Source organism: Lygodium microphyllum, chromosome 9, assembly GCF_053477565.2.
Source record: "Lygodium microphyllum isolate KBCC chromosome 9, Lygodium_microphyllum_v1.1.10, whole genome shotgun sequence".
NCBI classification, from domain to species: domain Eukaryota; kingdom Viridiplantae; phylum Streptophyta; class Polypodiopsida; order Schizaeales; family Lygodiaceae; genus Lygodium; species Lygodium microphyllum.
The window spans coordinates 38758773-38779959 of record NC_141143.1 but is presented as its reverse complement, the minus strand read 5'-3'; positions in this window follow the sequence as shown (position 1 = coordinate 38779959).

Genomic DNA, 21187 nt, shown 5'->3' with positions numbered 1-21187 from the left:
TGGGATTCACATAGAGCTCATAGACCTCGCCATCTCTAAGGCTAGCCAAGGCAAGAACTATGTGAATAGTGGTCATCCGAGCTGTAGGGGAAAAGGTATCATGGAAATCAATGCATGGGTATTGTGCAAAACCTTTAGCAACAAGGCGGGCCTTGTGCTTGTCCAATGTGCCATCACTATGGTACTTGGTCTTGAAGATCCATTGACTCCAATGATTTTCTTATGAAGAGGCTTTGATATGAGAAACCAAGTGCCATTTCTCTCAATCAATGCCAATTCTTGCTCTACCACTTTACTCTAAAGCCTCCTTCAATGAAGTGGGATCCAGATTCTACATGACATGAGTCATCAAATAGTAATTAGTGTAAACAAGCTTGGTGTGGTGAGCTTGGTTCCTCTGAGAATGTCGTGGGCCATCTTGTGGTTGCCACTCCTCAGGGACCACCTTAATCCTTGCATCATGAAGAGTGTTATGAGCCAAACAAGGAGGAGGCTAGATCTCACATCATTGCTCTTAATCTGCTGAAGTTTCGAGAAAGTCCATCGATGACAAATGAGCAATCAGTGAATCAACTAGCTCAAAACAAAGCTCCTCATCCGAAGAAGAGCCGTCAAGAGGCATAGGCTTGAGAGAAATAGTCATTGGGGCCCAGCTATCACCACCAAGATCTCCAAGAAAAGGGTGTTCCTCACCCCGCTCTGAGGCTGGAACTTCGAGAAACCAAACATCAAGGTTCATGTAGACATCCCACTTAACAATATATATTTTTTTGTAAGTAAAATGTGGCTGATTATATTACTCAAAAAATTTGACTACAACAAAGCGCTCATGCCCAATAGACTAGTTGGAGTTGGTGCAAAGTCACCAATACATCATGTATACAAGCCTCTCAAGGCAGTCTGGGGGGATAGGGGCAAGAAACCATGGGAGGGGGGTATATCGCCAACTAGGGCTGCATGTCTGCATAATGAAGAATAGACCCTGGCCGCCCCAATTACTCATGAAGTGACCAGGGAGCTCTTGATGAGCTCTAGATTTACCCTATACCTGATCCCATTGGTCACGGAGGGAGTCGATGATGGAGGTCCAGAGCTCTCCTAAGGTTGCATGTGCTGAAAGTATCTCTTTGCCGAAAGCCTCCTGACACTGTGCCTTCCATATATGCCATCCAGTAAGACTCCCTATGATCTCCTATACCTCCGAGCAGTCTGCTGTGGGCTCCAATACCTAGCGGATGGGTAGAGCCTCCAGACCAACCACTACCCACGACTGTGTCTCGATCATGAATATCGTGTCTTGCATCCCGGTATCATACAAAAGGTGATGGCCCTGGCTAATTGTCTGCCAACAGAAGGCTCCCCATGAGATACTCCCAAGGTTGGGTGCTATACGGCGAAGGATGTGGCATGCTCCTCTCCATACGAGCTACACCTCCTCACATGACCAAAGGCAGCGCTTTGGGGTTTCCAAAGGCTATTGTGTGCATCGCTTACAACCTCCCTCCTGCATCTGGGCAAGCCAACTTTCCACTACCAAGCCTCAAAAATGTGCCACCAGCCATAAAAAGTACAACACCCTCCTTGGCCTCCAGCTATCCCATAGGTGGTGCCAGAAGGTTCATCGTAAGGGCTTGGTGATGCTGTGCTCCGCCCAGTGCTTGATGTGTGACAGCGCCCAGTCCATATCCTCCTGCATCAGTATGTGTCTGCTAATCATGGTAGTGTACTCTAGGAATCTGGGTGGCTTCTTGGCGACCATAGAGGCTGGCCATAGCCACTCTCCTAGATCCCACTCTAGCTCATCAAGTGGTCTACCCTCCCAGATCCAAATACGCCACTCCTTGAGCTCCTTCCAAAAACCATAGGGGTCCAGTCGCCATGTCTTCCCTTGAAGGCCCACCACCCGAATCCTCCTCCATGAAAGAGTGGCAATCCCCTTATCTTCCTGCCCTTTGTCAAGGCTAGACATCCCCCTCCTAAATGGCGAAGAAAGTTCCCTACGAGGAGCCACCCACTCTACCTGCCACCTGAAGGGGGATGCCTGCTAGTGAAAACCTAGCTACCCATACCTCCCCAGGCTCTATCAGCTCTCATATCAGAGGAGCAAGCCACTTCGGAGATATTGCTGCATCTATCTCTCTTCTCCTAAACTCCACTCCTCTCTCGCAAAGCCTAATACTCGCTACAACACCTCCTTGTCTGCCATCCTGTACACCTCATGCCATTTCCTGATAGTACGAGTGGGGTCGGCCTCCCACCCACAGCTCATTGGATGTGGGGCCGCTCATCTATCTGTGCCCCTTCCTAATCTTTGACCTGGGGGTTCCAGATCACACTGATGGTCTATTTTCTCTTGGCAGCTTGGGGGGCTCTGGATTAGGGCCTTGTGAAGGCCCTGCCACATGCGGAGTAAGCTCCGAAGGGAAGGTGATCAGGGGGGTGATCTAGGCAAACGTGAAGATCCATCTTAGGGACGGCCTCCACTCATTACAAAGCCTCAGTCTACAATTTTGAAGGCCCTCCTGCAATAAGACCTTCCACATTTGCCTGCCTAGCGTGAGATCGCCGACAACTAGCTTGCCCAAGAGGGACATACTCTAATATTCGGGGTTTATGATCCCAAGCCCTCCCTTTGACCTATGTTGTATGATGGTCACCCACGCCACCTTGGCCCTGAAATCCTTGAAACCGTTAGACTTTGACCAAAGGAAACTCGGCACTAGGTTGTGAAGTTGTACTATGCACGATGAGGAGAAGCACCGACATAAGGCGATGTACCAGGCCATCGTGAGGAGGACCTGGTTAACCACCAGGGCTCATCTAGCTAGTGAGAGGCCAACCGTGCTCTAGTAGGTTAGTTTCCTCTAAATAGAATCAAGGACAAGAAGAAATTACTAGACAGGAATGATGCTGAGTCCCACTTGGATTCCTAGGTATTGGTCTGACCCATCAAAATCCCAGGTGGACGGCCCACTCTGTGCTGGAGTCTGGGTCTGTGAAGAAACCAACAGCCTTTTACTAGTTGATTTTCACTTCCACTGCAAAGTAGAATACGTCAAGAGCCAGCCTCACTCTCTCCAGCATCAACTCATCATCCTTTATGTAGAGGGATGTATCATATGTGTACTTTGATTCTAACAACTCAGTCTCCTCTCTCACTGGAAGTCAGAGGTTGCGTAATCCGCTCACACGTGATGTGAGGAAGTGAGACATCACCTCTGCGAAGAGTAGGAACATGTATGGGGCCAGGGGACAACCTTGTTGAACCAATCTCTCGAGCCAAAACTCCTCCCCTTGCCTTCTGCCTATAAGAACCCTGTTGGTGGCCAATCTGTAAAGGCCGGACACCCCATGAATCCATGCCTAGGGGAATCCCGACCTCACCATGGTGCCCTCTAGGAAATCCTAGTCCACCTTGTCATAAGCTTTCTCGAAAAGAGTAGTACTGCCAGTCTCTGCCCACTTTGCTGAGCCCACTCTATCACCTCAAAGAATGTAAATACATTGTCTAGGATGCTCCTATCCTAGACAAATCTTGTCTCTGTGTCATGGATGATATCTAGAAGCACGGGGCATAGTCGCCTACCAATTATCTTTGCCAATGCCTTATAGACCACTGATAATAAGGTGATTGGTTCCACTAGGGGAGCTCCAACCGGTCTCCCCCTTTGGGGAGAAGACTGATAAGGCCTGTTGAGAGACTCCTTGGCATCTATCTTGAAGTGAAAATTTCTTGGAAAGCCATAGTAGGGGGTCCTTCACCACTTCCCAGTAGGTAGTGAAGAAGGGCTTAGAGAGGCCATCCTCCCCCAGGCCTTTCTACCCATCCTCTGTATGGAAAGCCTTCTCTAGTTCCTTCTCTACGAAGAGGGCTAGGAGGGAGCGTCCCATCTCCTCTGTGATGAGGGACGGGATGTGATCCCTTACCTACTGTCTACATCTCTGTCCTTTAGCTGAAGCTCTCTCCTGCTAGAAAGGGCGCATGTAATAGTCGGTGGCAATCTCCATCATCTCATCTAGGCTAGAACGGGTTCTCCCATATACTGATCCCGAAGGCTGCTATTTCTCTCATGCGGTGTGAGGTTCGTGCGCGTGGAAGAACTCCTTGCAGATCTTGTCCCCCTTCCGCGCCTAGAATGCTACTGAGGTGCGGAAAGAGAACTTTGAGTGCCTGTCCTCTAGGCCAGCAATGGCTGCTTGCGCACGCACCTTCTGTGCATGGAGGGTGGAATCCCTTGGTGCCTCTTGCAATAATCTCTATGTGGTTGCAAGGTCCTGCCCGAGTGCTCTCTCCTCCTCCCAACAATGCTGTCTAGCCTATATGGTTGCCTCTTGGTAGATTTTTCTTGACTCGGCTAGGACCTCTGTAACCTCCTCTGCTATCCGATCCCTCCTCTCCCACTCTCTGGTCCAAATCTACTCTATATGTCTTGTCACCTCCTCCCTCCTATAGATCGAGTCAAAGATTGCATAGGATCGTGTGTCTAGGGTAGATGCTAGGGGGTCAAGTGTCAGGAGAATCGAGAAATGATCAGACAAGGTGGTGCCTCCCAACTCTCCCACATAAAACATGTCCAACCTCTCTAGCAAGACTCTACCTAGTGGCGTATATCCCCAAGAAAAGTCCAACGACCTCTCCCTCCTATGGAAGGCAGGGTCTTTCCAAGCATCGCATGCTTCGACTGCAAGCAAAAAGCCCTCCCATGCCTCTTGCTCCTCCCCAGCCATGCCTTGGTAGTTTTTGCCTCTGCCCTCTTGGTCCTCCAAGGCTTCGAGGTTGTTGAAATCTCCTCCAACAATCCATGAGTCCACCTCTACAATCTCCACCCAGAACCTGCTAGGTGCCCTAACCTACATAGGGGCATAAACATTGAGGACTCCAATATACGAGTCCCCAATATCCAATTTGATCCATAGAGCCCTTCTACCACTATCATCCCATGGTCTTGTGCACAGGCGGTGAGACTCGAGCCAGTAGAGGTGCATACCCCTCCACTCTTGCTATGGGCACCTATGTCGTGCTCCTAGTAAGTGTGCGAGCTGTCCAAAAGTACCTTCCCAACCCACTAGGCCTGGGTGGTGTTGAGCTTGTGCTCCCGCAGAAGCAAGATGTCGATTCGTCTGCCAAGGGCCGACTATAACTCCCGCCAAACAATCAACTTCCTAGAGCCACGTGCCCCACTATAGTGGAGACTTTTCACATTCCAGGATGCAAGGTGTAGGCTCATGGGGAGACCTGCGACTACTAAACATGCATTTGTTTTGTGTGGAGGCTGCTAACGAGGAGGAGAAACTATGGGGCATGCCAGTATGCTTTGCCACAGGTCTAGATGATGAACTCCAATCCCCCATGCTGGCCCTCCGCCGGGACCATAGGGGTAATAGATACTCCAGGTGGTACTATCCATGGATCTATCAGCCACGCTAAGAGTCATGACTCTGTATATTGGTAGAAGCGGGCCGCCTATGCCAAGGGCCTCTCAATCACATCCCACGGAGCTCTCCACTGTTGAAGGGCTCAAAAGATAATACTCAAGTGTGGGACCTCGATACCAACCCACTAGTTAATGTCCATCATGCAGCTAGGCCACTAGTGTGCAAACAGTGCTAGTCCTTCTTCTCCCATCCACTGGCAGATGTGGTCCTCCACTTGACTCTTCAAACCCTCCTCTATCTGTGTCGTCACCTAATCCCTTGAGTGAGAGGACTAAAAGAAGAAAGCGTAGTTTGGTCCATCCTGTGGTGCTAGTAGATGGATCTTGCCCCTCCTAGACTTACAAACCACAAAGATCCCACCTCTAGAGGTAGTGAAAACTCTCCATACTCTGTGACTCTCAGGAAAGACGATGGGCCATTGTAGAAGAACTCATGTGGAAATAGTTGTACCTTCCTTGGGAAAGCGTGACGGGCAGTAGGGGCAGATGAGCTGGTGGCTGTGTGGGAGGGGGAGAACTGCTGGTGCAAGGAGTGCGCATAAGTGGCTCATCACCTCCTGTGGGAGCAAGGGGGTGGGTCTGGGGGGGATCACCTTAACTGAGGGCATATCAAGGGGGGTGTGCGGCAGGGGAGGTGGTGGGGGGAAGAAGACCGAGGGATGTTGGGGGGGCTGGAGGTGCATGGCGGGTGTGGGGGGGACTCATGGCCCTAATAGGGGGGCCGTGGGCCGAGGTCAGTAGTGGAGAGGGCATGGGAGGTGGGGGGGTGGGTGTGGGGGTTGTGGGATCTCAAGTGGGATAGCATGTGGCACGGGTGGTGGATGTGCGGGGGTGCGGTCCTGCCGAGTGGAGTGGATAGGGGGGATACCAAGTGCTCTACCGAGGGGGACATCTCTCACCCTCCTGCTTCCTGCTGTCAAGGCTATGTTAGAGGCACGGGCTGCATCCCCCTTGCCCTCTCTCTCTTTGTCGTCTATGGACCCGTGTGAAGCCGTTAGCGTCCACCTACGGGCTTGTTGGCAAAGTTGCCTTGTCTTCAAAGCAGCGCGTACAGTTTACTGCCTATGCCCGAAGTCATGGCAGCACAGGCACTGCCCTGGTTTCCCAGTCACAGTGACCTGTTGCCTAAAGGAGTGACCTCCTGCCTCAATCTCCAAAAGCTTGGGTATACTCTTTCCATCTTTTACTATCACTCATATCTTGGGGACTCCTGCAGCTATCACTGTATTTGCAAAGGAGGCAGGACGAACTGTGCCGAAGAGCCGCCAAAAATCCTCCACTAATTGGCAGTACTCTACCACCAGTCCGGGGAAAAATAAAATGATTGGGTGTCTGAGAAATCTGTTGTGGAGCTCGAATGATTCCACTGTGAAGCCGTTGTACCAGGAAACCATGTGAATGACCCCCTTCATGGAGGCATAGGGCGAGCTCTCCACTAACTCAAGAGATGCATCTACAGAGGCTAGACAAACCATGAATATCCCTCGGCCCATGAGGACTGTCTCTACGATTTACACTATGCCAATGTACATCGTAGAGTGAAGCCAATCTTGGAGCTGGGCTCTGGATGGAGAGTGTCCTATTACCTAACTAAAAATTGTTGTTTCTTTAAGCTCTGGCTCTGTGGTGTGGATGGCCAAGAGTTGTTCTTTAGAGAGGACAATATGCAAGGTGTTTGACTGGGGGCACTTGTAGAATGCACCGATATCTGACCAAGGGTTTCCATTGCACGACCCTATTGAGGACCTACCCATCTCGCTACTATGCTACGGAAAGGGGGGAGGTGTTGTTACAATTGGAGGGAGCAACGGTATGGGGGGGGGGGGAGCAATTACACTCTTCGAGCTGCGTAGTAAGTCTTGGTGGCTAGCTGGGGGGGTAAATGGGAGGAGAAGGATTTGATGGGGGGGTCATGCAGTATGTCAGAGTAGAGGGGGGGACCTTGCGGAGTAGGGGCGAGATGACGAGTGCTCGCGAGAGAGGTGGGCGTAGTATGCTTGCTGTGAGGCACGCATGCAGGGGGAAAGAGACAACTGGGTGGTGGGAGAAGAGGGCAGATGTTGCAGAAGGCGGGATCTGGGTGAGCGCGATGGAGGGGGGGCAGAGGGGAAGCTGGCAGATGAGGGGGGAGCTTATAAGAGCTGGCCAGAAAGGGTAGGTATAGCGCACCTGCTAAAAAGCAATGGAAGGCGAATGCTGAGGGGGTGAATGCGGAGGAAGGCGAGGGGGGACCTGTGTGAGAGCGATGGAAGCATTGGGTGGGCGCGTGATGGTAGCGGAGGCATGATGCAGGGCAACATTCATGACGCGGCGGGCAGGAGCCATTTTTTTAGTTTTGGCAGGTTGGTTCTGCTTAACAAGATCATACAATTGGTAGCATTGAGATTGCGTGCTATAGCCCACAAACACCTATTTTTTGGAAGCCGCTTCAAACTTATCATGATGTGTCTTTGAGATGTAAACATAGGCATCGAACCCAAAAACCCTGAAATAAGAAACATCTAGCTAAGACCCAAAGTATTCCTCATATGGACTCATGCTAACAACAGAAGTTGGGGAATTATTAAGGATGTGAACTACAGTACCCATAACCTCAACCAATAAACACTGAGGTGTCTGACGATACTTCATCATGGTACATGCTGTCTCAATTACACTATGATTCTTCCACCCCAAGATGCCATTCTCCTAAGGGGTGTTTGTATTGGCAAACTCCCAGTGAATACCATGATCTACACAAATAATCAAACTCATTAGAAACAAATTCTTTGCCATGATTTGATCATAAGATCTTTAGCTTCCAGCCTGATTTGTTCCCCTCAAAGATCAACCAATCCTTAAAGCTGGAGAAAGCCTCTGACTTTAGCTTCAAGAAATAAGCCCATGTCATCCTGCTCTAATCATCCACAATTAGCATGAAATACAAGCTCCCTCGAAGGGATTCTATCCTCATCGGTCCATAAAGATTGATAGAAACTAGCTCCAAGGGTGTTGAAGACCGCCTCTCGAAGCCTTGTTGGGAACAACATCACTAGTTTGCTTCCCACCACGGATGCAAGATACACAAGGCTATTGGCTCATCACAATATTTGGTAAACCTTGAATAAGTTGTCCCCTTGGGCGGCTTCTAAAGGGGGTAGAGACAATATATACGTATGTCTTCACCTTGAAGATCTCAATTTTGTAAGCTCCGAGAGTAGTATCCACAGTTTGGAGAGCTTGAAATCTGTGAAAACCAACAACTGAGGAAAACTGTTGAAATCAGGGCCTATAAATAGGCCAAAAAAAATACAAAAAATATTTTAGGTCGACTGCTATTCAACTGTTGCAAACTGGCCGACTCTGCCACATCAATTGCCACATGGCACTTTTGCACGTCTCGTCTGCTGCATCTGTTGAACCAACTGCCCTTGCCTATCCAGGGAATATCCAGCTCTAACAAGAGCCAACCTAGTACTTAACTTAGCTAATATTGGAAATTGGTTTACAAGTAGCTTCTATCCATGCACTCAAGTTAGTTGAGTATTTATGATATTATTGCGTCTCTCAAAGGGGATTATAAGACTAACAAACTCTTTTTCAAAAATTGGAAGGAATCATTCCTTGTCATATGTTTAGGAACTCGTTGTGCATAAGCTTATTAAAGTCCCCACAAGTGCTTGATTATTAGTTTGAAAGGGAGGGGGCCTACTGAGCCCTCTAAACAGGTGATGATCAACATCGTCTAGAAGCCTACTACCCACACAAATCTCATTGCCCTCCCATCTTTGCTCCACTACCATTGTGGCTAATGGCCTAGTTCGATGGCATGGCTATATCACTAATGTAAAGGATTTATTAAGCAAAAATCATTATCATTATTGTTGTTTTTATTTTAAGTTGATAGCAACTAAATGATGATTTCCTCTACAAAATCATTAGTTATCTCAAAGCCTACCACTCCTCCATCTATTGAACCTATGGCGTGCAACCAGTTTGTTTGTTGCTACCTCAGACAACATATGGTGCCACTTCATTTCCAACACGAATTTTTTTTTTAAATTTTTACAAAAAGCATACTACAACCTTTAAAAGCTTTAGAAACTTTGTAATTAATAGGTTACTTATTTTATTCAAAACAATTGTCTCTCATATAATTCAAGGTGGGGGAGAGGGTCGATCGCATATAAACATGCCCTTTACACACACATGACAATGGAAATCATTTTATTGAAGGGGAAAAGAGCCCGATTTTATGAACCCTTTTACACATATTTTTCTCTTCCTTAGAAATATTTCCATCTTACAAGGTCTATTTTCCACCCACCACAAGGCGCACTTCTTATATAAGACTCCAAAAAGTCTTTCTACAAGCTTGGAGGATTTTCTCTTGGCCTTGTTTTTACGTTAGGAGTTGTCCCTTATTATTTAATATTTCATAGTACTATTCACATTCAACAAATTTTACTCTATAGTATTTTTTAAAGACATGCCTCTACATCAAGTTACTTTAATTCATTGTAACCTATATTTATCACATAATATGAGCGTCTCCATGGAAACCTAGTCAAATACACCCACACAAGCATATATTTGTGCTAAGAAAACTAACAATTTTTTGTTTGTAGTTATATACACCAAGTTTGCTAGTCTACTTGATTTGCACATATTAGGCCTAAAAATCAAATGCATAGATGCTTTGGGACTATCCTAAACAAATTAAGGCATTTCAATGGTCCCTCAATCAAATCAATAGATCCAAGTTTCATCTCGAAATTTATTGTGGGTATTCATTAAACACCTAGGGCTAGTTCAGTCTTCGCACTAGTGAGGGTATTAGTTTTTAAGGTTTCAATATAGTAATCGATCTAGTGATTAACATACAACATAGAGATAGAAATACCTATTTCATTTTCAAACATTAATTATAAATAAAATATGATTCATACTATACTAAAACCACAATGCTAGAATATTTTGCTACAAGAAGGCTAAGAAAACATAGTGGTTCAAACCTTAGATGTAAGTTAAGGTTTGGTATATTTAAATGCATACTAAACCTATTAACAAAAGAAACCATAGAAAGTTCTATTTCCAAACAAAAAAAAACTTTAGGATGGAAGCTGAATGTTCCATACTATAGTGTGAAATCAACAAGAAGAATTTCTAAAAGTTATATTGGGATTGACTAGTCATTTTAGTCCCATAGGTATTTTGTTACACTTGTTCACTTATTTGAGACCAATATTTATACTACATTGTTTGCATGCATTTTCTATTTTTCACATGTGTTTGGTACCTTGGAAAATATGAGTATTTATAAGATGATTTTTATATGAAAACATTTCTTAAAGTGTACAAGGTTTGTCTTTCTTTGAAGGATTGCGCTTTTCTCTTTTTCCAATTTATGATTGTTTGCTATTAGGAGGGTAGTCCTTAGCTCAGTATAAATGTTTAGGTTATTAAGTATTTATGTTATTGAGTATTTGAGTATATAGCTATCATAGTCTATACATATGTAAGTGCTAACAAAACACTTTTTGAGAAATTCTATGGTAAGAAATCTCTTAGACCTTGCTTGTCCCAAATATTTGATGCTTTAACTATCATCCATGCCAACATTCTAGTAGTGGTCATTTTCGGAACCCATTAATCTCAATTGACTTTGGTATTCAATAATACATTTTAACTATAGTGACCTACTTACATAAGTAATATAATCATGATTTGATATATTCTATTCTTATATTTACTTATGAAGATTGCTATACTATGATTCGTGATTGAAAGGAGGAGACTAAAACATTGAAAGGCATCCAAACTTTAATTTAGCTTCAAATTTTACATTTAGACTAGAAATCCCTTCTCACTGTCAAATGCATAATCCCTTCTTACTGTCAAACACCTTGAGTTACTATTATAGCTGATGACCCATCTTTGTTATGGAAGTTAATACTTAATTTTTAGTTATTGAAGTAATTCTTTGACAATGATCAAACCACCACTAGAATAGAAAATCAATACTGTAGATCTTTAGTCAAGTATAATAATCATTTTATGAGAGAATCACAAAGGATTCAAAAATCAATGCTAACTCTACATTGAATATCCCATGGACACCAATTTTCCATAGTATGAAGTGTTTCATATAAAATACATGGTATTTTATAGTGAAGATTAGCTATAAAAGGCCACACTAGTATACTCTGTAAATTTGCTAGCGTAGAAGGCAACACTAGCATGTGATTGGCCCTCCTTGCATATTTTTCTTTGTGTTATTTAGTAATTAATGACAATTACTTTTTAACCCCCAAGAAATGTTATGGAATTATATTTATATTGTGAAATTTTTCTATTTGCTGTGTAATCTCTGACTTATCATGAGAACACATATGTATGATACTTGTAGCATTATGCTTAGTAGATACATGGAAGAATACTAATGTGTGTTGTATTTGTGGTGGGCAAATAATTAGATGGAGTTAAGACGAAATATTATTTATGAGCACACAATTTAATGCATAGAATTTATGTGTTCTACAACATGAAAAAGTATTATCGAAAGTATGATATTTTGTATGTGTCTCCTAACACAAGGACTTTGCATGTGCACATGCATAACAGACTTGTAATAGATTTATTTTGATGTATTTATAAGAGAATACAAAACTTCATTTTTATGGAGCTATGAAAATAGTGATTTTTTATTTATTTTCATAAAAGCAACTTGTACAAGGTGAGGAAAAGCAAGAAATACAAAAAGGATGTTCTCAATGTATCTTGAGCACAAAAGCTTATTCTTATATTATATATGCATGCATGGGGAAGGTGCTCACCCATGCATGGGGACAGATGTTACCCAATCTTGTGCCATGCATGCTTTTTCTATTTTCTTTCTCTTTTACAATTTGTATTTTATGAATTTTGAGTTAATAATTTATTATTGTATGATAAAGGGGCTCAACAAGTATATAGTGACTCCACATTGACATGCATTTCTTAACATTTGTTATTTAGAGGTTTATGATTTTGTTAGAAATCATTGATCGTTGTTCAACCATGACATAATTCTCCTTTCCCTTCCCATAATTCCAATTTCTACATACCCACCTCCCTCTTAGTGAGCCCTTTTTTTCTATAGTCTAGTTATTCTACATTGTTCAATTGAGGATTAATACACATAAAAGTGTATCAACATGATAGGGTATATTTATTCATTCTTTGATTTCTCATGTTGTTGATTACAATATTCATTATTTTGATTCAAGTATGAGAATCAAAACTAAACAATTCATTAGTTGTGATGATGCCTTTGTTTGCATAAGCACATACTTGCTAACTTATTTAGAAAGGATGCAACTTTGCTCTAATGTTCTAAAAGAAGGATAACCAAATGCCTAAGGGAGGTGCCAACCTCTTGACAAAGCAACCAAGCTAGGTTGGCACATTTACCAACTCAAGGGGCTATAATAATAGCATCTTGATGACAAATATATATATATATATATATATAGAGAGAGAGAGAGAGAGAGAGAGAGAGAGTGTGTGTGTGTGTGTGTGTGTGTGTTTGTACATGCACTTTATAGGGGAGAGTGTGTGTTGTAGGGTGAGAGAGTGTGTGCATGCACAATGGGGGAGGGTGACTATGTTGCAAGGAAGAGAGAGAGAGGACAACTAAGGTTGCCAAGTACAAGTGATGGGATAATACCCGATCAAAACTAATATGAAGGATCTCAACTAGCTCTAATATAATAGTGTATATGATAATGTGGACTACACTTATCCATTATACTCTAAATAGTACTTGTATAGTGCACCACTATCTACTATTGCTCTTTAATCTAGGAGGACAATTTAATTATACAAAATGGTTGATATATCTCTAAAGACTCAACGAATCTTGAGAAACCCTTCAATAAGTAGGTTCTTCATATATGGGAAACCAAAGTTCTTCTCACTCCATCTTGAAATAACGACTATAGCTTCGATAATTCAACTACCAAGATAGGCAGATAGAAGTCTAGATTTTTGTGGGTAGGTGGCTAGCCAATTTGATTCACTACAAGATATAGGCCTTATACCGACGTTAAAAGCGACAAAAATGTAAATAAGAAAAATTTTCCCATCGTTGCAAAAAGTGTTGGGATTGGTGATGCCATAGAACAGTCGAAATTAGCATCGTTAGCCGCGTTGCTATGTGCGTCAACGCTGATAACAATGCTTTGCGATGCTAATAACGATGCCAATAATGACGCCGCATGCAGTATTTGGGCCATACAAAATAGTTTCTACACTATGTACAATGCTTGTGTAAATAAAGACAAAGTCTACTTAAATCATAACATTGATATATGAAATAAATACATGATCGCATAATGAAAGCGACTGGTACAATCATGGCAAGATATCACTACTACATAGAAAATGTCTACACAGATCAGGTGGCAAAAAAAAAGGGTGTGTGAGCTCCAAGGATCCAAGGGCGAGCTATAGTTCTCACCATCCGAAAGCTCGTCCCGCGGCAAAGGAGCATCGAACGGACTCTGCAAAAAAATAAACTACACATCAGTCCACCATACAATAATGCATTCTAATTAAACATGGTAACTACATACAAGAAAGATGAGTGACTTACATGGCCACTACATCCATACAATTGGTCGATCAATGCAGCGAGATCGTGCATCTCTGCATATCGAGTCTCAAGGCCGGTCGGATCCCGATTTAGAATGGAGTGTTGCAAAGGAAACTAAATACTAACTCTTAGAAACACGATTGTCAGTACAAAGGATATTGTAAAAACATAAGCAAGAAAAACAAAAGAAAAACTTACAAAGCCCTTCAGATTTCCTGTGGCCCCCACTCCCAAGATGATGGAACACTCCGGCCTCTAGTTGTGCCCTCGCCGCCTTGTGCTGCTGACTCCAACGTCCTGAAGAATCTGTTGCCTCCTCCCTCAGTCGGCGCCAGCCGTCCGTGTCTAGCCACTCAGGCTTTGCAGCCCCACTCTTGAGTGCATTGCGTGCGTCTGATTGTCTGTGTGACATATATGTACGAATGCATTCCATTATCCAGCCCATAGAAAACCTATCTGCTGTGGCTGGTACCGGAAACTCCTCATGCAAGGATGCTACTATGTAGTCCTTGCTCCCCTCTGGTATGTTTTTTCAATGATCTAAGACATGCTGAAAACCTTGTTGGCACAACTCTCTTATGCGAGCCATCACCCTCCTCCCATAATCATTCATGATGATGGCTCCTGACCTATCATCTACAAGATAGGTATACCCCTCTGGGGTATGTCTAAGATGGGTCATCTCCCACCCGTGACCACGCTCGTGGGCATATCCAGGAGACCCCTGTACATCTGGTGTACTGACCCGGGTAGTATCTATCGGAGTAGCACCCATAGGGGTGCCACCTACTGCGGACAGCTAGGAGTAACTGGAATAGATGTCCCCATAGGTGTGACTGATGCCAGGAGGCATATTTCACGGTGGATTCCGTGCCACGGTGGATTCCTTGAGGTTTTACGGTGGATTCCGTAAACTTTGATGACTGGGGCTCATACACAAAGTGGATTCTTTGTGCGAGAAGTTGATGGGGACGCCTGTCCTTTTCGGGCGTTTCATTAATTTAGTGTGTACATGGGTGATTCCATAGCGGGTGATTATGCAAAATGCATATTAAATTAATAAACGTTTATGTGTTTAGAGTGCGCACTCATAATAAATTAAGGTTAGGATTTATTTCTAACCAGTTGATTTATTTATGTTGCTGAAGACTGCTAGGTATTCACTTTTGTCACTTTAATTGTATTATTTTACTAACTATTGTGAATGCTTCAGTTGATGTGTAGAGATAGCAGCAGTGGCGGAGGAAAGCATTGGAGGATAGCGAGTATTCGATTTATGGATTATATTTTGATAGGCGCCACACCTATATTTTATCATGCCTATTTATTGAGGCATTGATTATTTATTATTATTTTGTATACGCATGGGTGCACGGTTATGTTATTTTTATTTGGACATTGTATTGGGCGTGCCAGACTCTTTGGGCACCGTCCATTAGCTTTATTCCTATTTTTGTGTAAAAGCAAACTCAAAAGCTAAAAGCTTGCTATTTTGTAATTTGGGCTATTATTTGAGCATGAAGATGAAATATACATAAAATACATGCTTTGTGGAGCGCTCACACAATGCATGGAGGGAGATTACACCCAATTGGTCTCTTGCTCTTGTTGTTCATGCTTTTTACCTTGTAAATTGTGCAAAAAGTAGAGTTCATTGTTCTTGGGGACATTCCGACATTCACTACGCGAGCATACAGCGTCCGATCTACACAAGAGTGGTATAAGAGCAGAGCTGAGATCAAGAGCTTCCAATCGCTATCCATCTCCTGGTGCGAAGGCGGAGCTCCTGGAACGATCGGGCTCTACGGTCAATCTCGTCGTGAATCGTCGATACAAGCAGACTTCTGGCGATCAAGAACCCTTGTTTCCGTCATTGGATCGCGAAGGACCGGGCTACAGAGGCGGAGGACCACTCCTACATCTCTTTCATCAAGTCGTGGATAAACAGTGAGAAATCCTCCATAGCTCATAAACTTCAAAGCTTTATTATTAGTAAGCTTAGCATTAAAGCTTGCTAAGCTTTAAGAAGCTTGGAAAAGCTTCAATTTGTCATCGCGAGGTCTTCCGAGACCTCCGATTTTTCCACTGTGGGCAACCCCCCCCCCCCCCCCCCCCCACGAAATTACATTTTATCATAGTAAGCTTTTGAGCTTACTTACTAAAGCACCAAAGCTATCTAAGCTTCAGTAAGTTAGGACACACTACGTGGATTCTGCAAGTCTCTCAAGTTGAAATACTGCAAGTCATCTAAAGCAGGTCAAGTTCTGCAAGTTCTCTAAATCGACTAAGTTCTGCAAGTCTGCAATTCTGCAAGTCAGACAAGTCAACTAGAGTGAGAACTGACCTGTGCTCAAAACTCCTAGAAGGGCTGTTCCTGCACAGAAACTCCAAACTGCAAAGTTGTTCATTGGAAGGCACTCTACCCATATGCAGGTTTGCTGAAGCATTTTCAGCATACGAAGAAGGATAAATCGCACATTTTCCGAAGATTGAGAAAGCTGTACCCAAAAACACATAAGCCTTGTATTCCCAAACTTGAGCTACGTTCATTCCGCTAAATTGATTTTGAGTGAGAAAGGTCTTTTGAGTTTTGCAAGATGACGGAACCACATATGGATGATCTTATGGGCTGAAGGCGACTTACCTGAGCCTACGATGGAGCAAAAGCTGGACTTAATCATGATGCAATTGGAAGAAGAACGAAGGGCTAGGCAAGCATTGCAAGCTCAACTGGCAAATTTACAAAGAGCGTCTATCGACGAAGAAGAACCTCAAGCTGAAGATCTTATTTGACGCACCATCGATGCAACTCTTGAAGCTCAAACCATCCGCAAGGAATCAAAGATAAGTAAAAGAAGTTTCAAATTCCGTACTTTCAATGGCATACGAGAAGGAAAAACTATTCTAGCATTCATTAGTCAGTTTGACGACTATTTTCATGAGGAAACTTATGCAGAAACAGATAAAATCAAGTGTGTCACTAATCATTTAGTAGACAGAGCATCTCTTTGGTGGACTGTAGTACGCAAGAGCATAGATTGTCTTGCTACTTGGGAGGATTTCAAGAAGAAGTTCATGCAGAATTTCCTTCCACCACAATTTCATGAGAAAGCTATTAAGCAATGGGATCTTCTTCAGCAACGGGATCGTGAGCCTATTCCTCAGTATACAGAGCGCTTTGGGAATGCATTACTTCAGTTACGTATGCTTGAAGACGTATCTGAAGTGACACATAAGCGCAAGTATATGTCTGGACTCCTTGGGCATTACTACGCTGAAGTTAACATGTTCAAGCCTGCTACCCTTGAAGACGCCATTTCACTAGCTCACGACACTGAAGATAAGCTACGAGGTAGAGACAGACGTCCACAGCAATTCCAAGCCAATGGTAATTATGGATCTAAACAATTCAATTCCAATTTTAGAAGATTTAATCTAGGTCGTTTCTCTTCATCATCTTTCCGCGAAAATTGGGCAAAACCACCAGCATTACCATCCAATGTCAATCAAAACTCCAAGCCTATTCCATAGTCAAACCCTAATGTACCTAGACTTCTCGCCATTGCAAACAATGTAACCAAAGCCAAGCCAATAGTATGCTATAAATGCCACCAGCCTGGACATCTAGCAGCAAATTGTCATTCAAAGAAGCCACCTGCCCATATCAACTACCTTGGAGCAATGGACGAAGACGAACATGAAGATATGCCTAATTTCACTGAAGATGAGGATGACAGTATTACACCTTCGGATACTTTACCAGGTATGCCTACTCCGCATTATTTATTGACTATGAAATGTTTGGTGCATGGAAAGGAAAAGATTATTTTGCATGATGACGGTAGTACTCGTGATTTTATTTTAGCAAAATTAGTAAAAGAAATGAAGTTACAGACTGTACCTACACATTACCGCATCAAAGCTGCATTCTTAGGCACTAGGTATAATGGTACACAGGAAGTGCATGACTTAGAGATTTAAATTGGTCAATACACAGAAAGAATAAATTTTCTAGTTGTTCCATTACAGTCGAGTGACATTATTTTAGGTATGCCTTGGCGTCATCAGCATAATCCAAATATAGATTATTCCACACACTCAATGAATATTAATTTTCAAGGAAAATCCATTACATTATATGGTATGCATGCATCTAATGTTTTTCCACTGCTTTCGTATACTCAAGCTAAACGTGCATTACGCAAGAGTAGTAAATCTTATCTCATTTGGGTGAATGAATTGCAAGTAAAAGAAAATCATATGCACCCTAGGCATAAAGAATTTCTTGCACATTTTAAGGACTGTTTTGCAAAAGACCTACCACCTGGATTACCTCCTTCACGTCCAGAAGACCATAAGACAGATTTGATCCCTGGCACACAACCACCTTGCAAAGCACCATATAGGCATAACCAGATAGAGCAAAAAGAAATTCAGAGTCAAGTTGAGGAATTACTAAATAGAGAATTGATTAGACCTAGTAGTTCTCCATTTGGTACACTTGTTCTGTTAGTCAAGACAAAAAAAAATTCATATCGTATGTGCATTGACTATCGAGATTTAAATAAGATCACTGTAAAGAATAGGTATCCCATTCCTAAAGTTGATGACCTTATGGACAAACTGCAAGGATCTGCTATATTTAGTAAAATAGACCTTAAGTCTGGTTATCATCAGGTAAGGCTAGATACGTCAGACATATTTAAGACTGCATTTAGGACACAGTTTGGTCATTACGAATTTTTAGTGATGCCATTGGGATTGACTAATGCACCTGCCACATTTAGTAGAATGATGAACCGTATATTTTTGAAATATCAGTATTGTGTAATTGTCTTCTTTGATGATATTTTGGTGTTTAGTCAAAATGAGAAAGAACATTATGAGCATTTGTCATTGGTTTTTCAGTTATTGAAATAAAATCAACTGTATGCAAATCCTGAAAAGAGTGAATTCTTTAAAATGGAAATTGAGTATTTATGTCATATTGTATCATCTGATGGAATTAAAGTTGATCCTAAGAAAATAGATGCAATATTGAATTGGCCTGTACCTAAAAACGTGCATGAGTTACGCTCATTCCTTGGTCTTGCTAGTTTCTATAGGAAGTTTGTACGTAATTTTTCATTACTTGCATTACCATTAACCAAACTTCTAAAGAAAGGTATTGTTTATCATTGGTCCAAAAATCAACAGAAATCCTTTGACTTATTGAAACATACATTAACCCATGCCCCTGTCCTACAGTTGCCTGATTTTAATAGACCATTCTTTCTAGTAGTGACCGATGCTAGTGGATCAGGAATAGGAGCTATACTTATGCAAGACAATCATTCCATATCCTATTCCAGTTGTAAGCTAAAACCTTCTGAACTGAAATATTCCACATATGACAAAGAACTATTAGCAGTTGTACAAGCATTAAGACAATGGAAACACTACTTAATGGGTTCAGAATTTATGATTAAGACCGATCATCAAAGTATTAGACATTTACTTATCCAACCCCAAATCTCTGACCGACATATCAAATGGGCATCCTTTATTCAAAGTTTTCATCCTATCATTCAATACCAACCTGGTAAAGAAATTGTAGTGGCTGATGCATTGAGTAGAAGACCTGCCATTCATAATACTTTTGTTATATCTTTTGATTCTTTGATTGCTATGAAAGATACTTATCATCAGGATATTACTTTTCATGCTGATTGGAATAAATTAGTTCAAAATAATTTGATTCCTATTGATTCATTGTCATATAATGATGGATTTATGTTTTATGAAAAGAGATTGTGTGTTACAATTCCATTTCGATCTTTTGTTTTGAATGAGATTCATTGTCCCCCATATCAAGGTCATAGGGGTATCATATCTACTTTATGTACGTTAACTAAAGATTTTTATTGGCTGCATATGGACATTGATGTATCTAACTTTGTTTCTGAATGTTTGATTTGTCAAAGAGTTAAGAGACATCATGGTAAACAGTATGGATTACTTATGCCTTTGTCTATTCCATCTAAACCTTGGGAACAAATTTCTATGGACTTCATTACTGGTTTACCTAATACTAAATCTAACCATGATATGATTTGGACAGTAGTAGATAGATTTAGTAAACAAGCATATTTCATACCATGTAAGAAAACTTTAACAGCATCACAAGCAGCACAGTTGTTTTTGAAAACTGTTTTTACTAACCATGGATTGCCAAAAGTTATTATTTCAGATCGTGATTCTAGATTTTGTAACAACTTTTGGATTACTCTGTTTGCTAACCTAGGCACAAAGATTGATTTTTCATCTGCATTTCATCCAGAAACTAATGGACAAACAGAAGCCACTAACAGCACAATTCTAGATCTTTTACGTGCATATACTATCTCTAAACCTCAGACATGGGACACACATTTGCATTTATTACAGTTTTCATATAACAATACACCACACACATCTACAAAGAAAGCACCGTTTGAAGTGATTTATGGATATAGATTATCTACACCTGTTGCATCTTTGTCAAATAGAATTCAAAGTGCTGATGATATTGCTAGTATGCATAATACTATTTTTGATGAGGTTAAAGATATGATTGCTTAAGCCCAGCAATCATATACCAAACAAGCCAACAAGAAAAGACAAGCAATGAATTTCAAAGTTGATGATTATGTTTGGTTGAGAATAGAAAAACGTAGACTACAAAGTGTAGATAGACATCCAATTGTCAAATTAGCCCCTAGATTCTATGGACCATTTAGGATCATTCATAAAATTAATGATAATGCATTCAAGTTAGAATTACCACCTCATTGGAAAATTCACAACACATTTGACATTAGTTTATTGAGACCATTTAGAGGCCAATTACATGTACACTTGTTTATGAAAATCCATCTTTGTTAGAGGAAGAGACTGAAATACTTGAACCAGAAGCTATCATAGACATTGACTTTATGACCACTAGAACTGGCCGAAGATATTCTAGATATTTAGTTAAATTTAAGAACCATCCTGTAGAGGAAGCACAATGGATGCACGCTAGAGACTTAAATGCTTTCCCCACTCTGTTAGCTCCACATTGAGCTAATAACAATTGAGGTCAATTGCTATCCCACCCCGGGGGTATGATGCCAGGAGG